This window comes from Opisthocomus hoazin, chromosome 3, assembly GCF_030867145.1.
Source record: "Opisthocomus hoazin isolate bOpiHoa1 chromosome 3, bOpiHoa1.hap1, whole genome shotgun sequence".
Classification (NCBI taxonomy): domain Eukaryota; kingdom Metazoa; phylum Chordata; class Aves; order Opisthocomiformes; family Opisthocomidae; genus Opisthocomus; species Opisthocomus hoazin.
Genome location: NC_134416.1, coordinates 49,278,991 through 49,284,990, shown reverse-complemented (window position 1 = coordinate 49,284,990; position 6,000 = coordinate 49,278,991).

The following is a 6,000-nucleotide window of genomic DNA, read 5'->3' as shown; positions in this document are numbered from 1 at the left end:
CGCCGGCCCCGCCTCCGGCCCCAGTGACGGGAGCGGGCGCGGAGCGGGTGGGGTGCGCGGCCGCGGAGGGAGGGCGGGAGGGAAGGAGGGAAGGAAGGAGGGCTCCCGCCGCCGGGAGCTGCCGCCTCCCCGTGGAGCGTGGCCGCGGACGGGGGCGGCCCCCACGCGGGGACGGGACGGACGGGACGGTGCGGGGAGGGGCGAACGGGCGCCTGCCCCCCGCGCTCCCCGCACCGTCCCGTCCCCGGCCAGGTCTGCCCCGGCGCCGGTGGCGGTCCCCGTTCCCCTTGCCGCGCTCCGCCTGAGCCTCGCTTTTCCCTTTTCCCGGCTCATTTCCGCGGGGGCCGGCGGAAGAGCTGGCGGAAAAGCCTCCCCCCCGTCCTGTTCCCCCCGCGGCGCCGGGGCTGCAGCGCTGCGGGCAGGAGCCGCCCCGCCCGCCCCTCGCGCGCCCCCCCGCGGCCCCGCACCGGCCGCGGGTCGCTCGGGCGGGGTTCCCTCAGCGGGCGCGGCTGGAGGTGCGGCGCGGCGGCGGGACCGGCCCGGCCCTGGCCCTGCAGCCCGGCGCTCGGCTGGCGCTGCCGGCCCGTCGCTGCGCGCTGCCGCCCGGGGGTGGCTTTCTGGGGACCGTGGGGACGAGCCGGGCCCGCCGCCCCGCTCCGGGCTGGGCTCCGTCGGCCGCTGCCGCAGCCGTAACGCAGCCGCAGGTGGAAGGAGGGGGTGAATTTGAGCACAGGTAGCTGGGACAGGACTGGGACGCGCTCTCCGCCTGGCCGCAGAATCCTGGTGGGAAGCTGGTGGGGTGCGGGTGGGCGCGCTCGGCCTGGCCGGTGAGGTTCCTCACGGCCCTAGGGGCTCGGCTTTGTGCTCAGCTCCGGTGCCGCAAGGGTGCTACTGGAGAGAGTCCAGCGGAGGGCTACGAGGATGGTGAGGGGACTGGAACATCTCTCCTACGAGGAGGGGCTGAGGGAGCTGGGCTTGTTCAGCCTGAAGAAGAGAAGGCTGCGAGGGGGCCTTATAAATGCCTACAAATATCTGAAGGGTGGGTGTCAGGAGGGTGGGGCCAGACTCTTTTCAGTGGTGCCCAGTGACAGGACAAGGGGCAATGGGCACAAACAGAAGCACAGGAAGTTCCGTCTGAACATGAGGAAGAACTTCTTCCCTCTGAGGGTGACGGAGCACTGGAACAGGCTGCCCAGGGAGATTGTGGAGTCTCCTTCTCTGGAGATATTCAAGACCCACCTGGACAAGGCCCTGTGCAGCCTGCTGTAGGTGACCCTGCTTCGGCAGGGGGGTTGGACTAGATGACCTACAGAGGTCCCTTCCAACCCCGAACATTCTGTGATTCTGTGAAACCAACCTGCTCTGCTCATCGGGGGTTTGGCGACGCGGCCATTCTCTACGTGAGTGTTACGCACCGACAGGGACACAAGAAGTGGGTGCTATTTTTTTTTTCTTTTTCCTTTGGTGCAAAACTTTTCCTTTTACACATCGTCAAAAAACAATGCGCCCGAAGCCAGCTCTGCGTGTTGCTATTTTCTGCCCCCCAGCACTGGGGTACAGCGGCGTCGCGCGGCCCTGTGCCACCTGCCCTTGGCCTGGCCGGCCGGCAGGGAACTGGGACAGTCGCGTGCTTCTCCTGGGCCTTTTTTCTCTGCGTGAAGCGCAGGGAGGCGGGTGCGTGAGGCGTGGGGAGGGAGCTCAGCGACACAAGGCCATCTGACAGCCGCTCTGCCCCACTCGCTCTGCGACGGGGTCTGCCGGTTGCCGGAAGGTGATACATCTCACCTGTCGTAGCCATAAAATTGTGATGTGTCCTGGAAAGCCTCTCAGTTAACTGTTCGTACGTGGAGCTGCGTCACGCTTTCAGCTCGGGGAAGTCCCCAGCCCCACAGGGCAGCTGGTCACCAGACAGCCCCACCAGTCTCATCTAACGCCCGTCGCGTGTTACCCCGAAAACAGCCAGGTCGCCCTGGGCACCCCCCCTGTCTGGAAACTGGGGTCTCAAAATCCCTCGGGAAGTGGCGACCTGCTGGGCACGGAGACCCCGTGCAAGCCCCAGCGTCGGCCACACCTGAGCCCCATCACGGCCGGCACAGCGTTGCTCGCGGCCTCGCCCGGACCTGGAGCCGCGTTCAGACCCGTTGGCGCGCGTCCCCCCAAAACCGAGGGGCGAGAGCCGGCCCCTGAAGGCGAGCTGGCTGCGCTTGCTGCCGAGCCGGGGTTGTGTGATCTCAGGAGCACATTTCAGGGGGTTCCGCCACGGCCTCGCAGGGTGTGAAGCCCTGGGGGGTGCCACACATCCAGCAAAGCATCCGGGAGCGGGTGAGCGAGTGACATTTGTCGCTCACCAAGGCACTGGGCTGAAGGCAGGACGATATCCAAGCTCTGCTCTTTCCCGGGGTGGATTTGTCGTGATTTCATGATTTTCATGTCAATAATTTCATGAGCAGCGAAGCAGGGACAAGCCCTTGATTTCCCTCACCTGTCCTGCTGGAAGACCGGACCCACCAGCTCATGGCTGGTCTCTGGGATCCAGTAAGTATGAACAGCAGTAGGAAACATTTTGAGCATCTGAATTTCAGAACAATTTCTTTAAAGCCTATTTGGGGTTCCTGCTCTGAATCAAGCAGAGAGGAGCATTTAAACCTGGAGAGAAAGGACAGGAAGCCTTTCTCTAAGCAACCCCTGCAGAGAAATGGCAAAAACTTCAGATTACTCTGGCGTGCCGGCTGTGAATCCCGGAGAAGCACCCGGACCCTGAGCCCTGCAGGGACAGCAATGAACCCACACTCTATTCCTGGCTAGTTTGTCCTGATGAGTGGGGGCCAGGCCGCCCAGGGAAGGCGAGGAAGCGGGGCAACGCTTCAGCCTGGCTTTAATCCTCCCCATCCTCCCACCGGCGTGCTCGCCCCTGGCAGCCCAGCCAGAAGGGCCGGGCTTTTTTGGGAAGAGGCGCTGGGAACCTGGAGGGGTGGTCTGCCTCCGTTTCTCCTCCCCATCTGAAAAAGAAGCAGGAGGGCAATCACGGTGTTTGGGGGCCGACCAGGGAACGGGACATACAGGTGAGGAGGCACACGTTGTTTGGGGAGAGCTAAAAACCCGCTGACACGCTCCCGGGGAGGGCTAGGACCCCCCCCGAGGTGGGTGTGAGCTCTTGTGAGCTGCTGGATGGACCCTCCGTACCCTCCCAGTTCCCCTCTGCCAGGGCTGGTGCCCCCCCTCTTGCCACGCATCCCTGGGCTGTGTTCTGCTCGTCGCTTGTGCCCGCCCGGGTCGGTGCGTCACACGGGTCCAGGCCGCAGCCCCCCAGTGCTGGCAGCCAAAGGACTTGCCGGTGAAGGAGAGGACTTCTCCCTTTAGCTCTGTTGAGCGCCGTGCTCTGGCTCTCCGTGGGCAATTGAGCCAGCCCAGGCTGGGTTTGTTCGGCTGCGCCTGCGGCTGCTGAATCAAAACCTTCCATGTCCCTGGGCTCCTGGAAGGCCGAGCGCCGTGGCAGCGAGACGCCTCAGACCCTGCGCTCCCCGTTGCCTCGCGCTCTTCGGCGGATACTCAGAACCTTCTCCTGGCACAGGTTTTGCATGAGTGTCGAGCAGGGACAAGATTTGTGAGAGCAGATTCACAACTACGTCTTCTGCCTCGCCAGATGAAACCTTGAAGCTTGTAATTCACTGGGAGTTTAAGGGACAGGTAGAGTGTTACCCTCTCCTGTCCTGTCAAAAAGGAAAAAAACCCCAAGCAAACAAAATAGCAAACCAAAACAAACCCATAAATAACATGGAAACTGTAACCAAATTGTTTCCAGGCCATTACAGCTGCTCCTTCACAGAACTTTGTGCAGCAGAAAACCTTAGACACCCTATTCTGGATGCTGTTGGTTTAATCACAGAATCATAAAATGCTTTGGGTTGGAAGGGACCCTTAGAGGCCATCTGGCCCAACACCCCTGCAGTGAGCAGGGACATCTGCAACCAGACCAGGTTGCTCAGAGCCCCGTCCAACTTGGCCTTGAGTGTTTCCAGGGATGGGGCCTCCGCCACCTCTCTGGGTAACCTGCTCTAGTGTTTCACCACCTTCATTGTAAAAAGTTTCTTCCTTACATCCAGTCTATATCTACCCTCCCTTAGTTTAAAGCCATTTCTCCTTGTCCTATTGCAACAAGTCCTGCTGAAAACATTTTCCCCCTCTTTCCTATAGGCCCCCTTCAGGCACTGGAAGGCTGCTGTAAGGTCTCCCCGCAGCCTTCTCTTGCATCTTCATGCAAGACGCAGCTCCCTGGTAGCTTTGCTACGAGACTTGTGACACCATTTGGTGCTGTGGGTGACTGCCAGGGTGCGAACTCTCTCTGTAGGTGCCATTTCTTATGAGCAGCGTAGCTTAAAAATGAAATTTTAAAACCCGGGTCATTTCCAAATGAGACACATGGCGTTAATAAAGTGACTCGGCAGACCCTCATCCTCAGTACTTGTGAGGGGAAAAAACCAGGGCTTTAAAGCAGTGGTAATAAATCCTTATTTTAACTCACTGATTTTGATAAAAATGTGAAGTTTGGGGCGAAGTGTCTGTAAGTGTGGACGCTCACTCACCCGACCTCAGGAAGCGGCTGACCAAACCGCTCAGCGCGAGGCCGGAAGAGCTGTGAGAAACCCCTCATCCCATGGCTGAGGACGAGCCGAATTCGTTGCTCTTGTGGAGAGCTCGTCAGCTCCTTCCCGTGCCCGAAGCGTGCTGGGGCCGCACCGCGCCTCGGCCCCGGGCACCTCAAGGTGAGGTTTAAACTGGGGGGCGGCGGTGGGGATTCAGGAAAAATCCTGAGCATGACAAGCAGCGTGCAGGAACCTCTTCATCAGCTGGGGAAGGAGACTGCCAGCTGCAGCTGCGCAGCCTTCCTCTGTGCGTCGTGGTACTGTTATTTCTAGTTAGAGGGAAATTGTGAGGTTGACAGGGATGGTGACGACCAGCCTAAACACGAGTACTGCTCTATAGCCTAAGAAAAACCTACTGAGAATATCTGCTGCTTACAGAGCTGTTTAGATGCAGCTAATGAATTTCCAGATACAGTGCACATCTGGGTATTTAATCTGAGAAGGAAATACTCTGCCGTACTTGCGGAGAGTTGCTAAGTTCCGTTCTGCATCTGGAGCCCTGAAGCAGTCTCTGACTCCGAGCCGCCCATCATCTTACTCTTTTCTGGTAGCTGAACAAACCCTCCCCGTAAAGCACCGAGCCCGGCGACTGGAGGTTGTTGGTGCATCGGTGGTTTCCTCGCCGCTTCACGGGCTGGCTCCAGCCTTTCCATCTAACTGCTGTATTTTACTGACAACAGCACTCGGCAGTCAGGACTGGGGGCGGGAACTGTGATTTACGTGCACTGGAGGTTAGTTTGGGGCTCATTCGGCTGCCTGGGGAAAACTCCGTGAGGGCAATTCCTCTGGTTTCTGCTAGTGAAAACCCGGCAGCTTTGTGCTCTGCTCCTCAGCTGACACCTGAGCCTGACAAATACATCACTAGCAGGATCGTGTAGCTGCGGCTTCATATTATAGCACTGATTCTAAGACCGAAACTGAGCTTTTAAATATCTTAAGTGTGGTGGAGGCCTGCTGCACACAAACATCTATTGTTGCTGAAGGTATCAAAAGTCCTACGAGAAAAGCCTCGTTAAACTATAAACCTAAACTTTGTCCTCCGTGGTACAGGCCAAAGTACCCAGTAAGTATCTGAGACATGTGCCAAAAGCGCAATTAAACACCTTGTAGGACCAGCCACTTGCTTTCCAAATGTCCCCTCATCTTTTCATGTAGTTTTTTATTGTGCTTTAAACTTTCTTATATTTGTGAGAGCCAGGGTGCCTCATCCAGCCGAGCTTGAGTCATAGAGCCGTCGTCTTTACTGATACCGGAGATTAAAAGAACAAAATGCACCAAGACATCTTACACAAGTATGTATAGAAATAGTTTGTATCACCCACTCTTAGGAAAAAAACACTGTCCGTTAATTGTCATC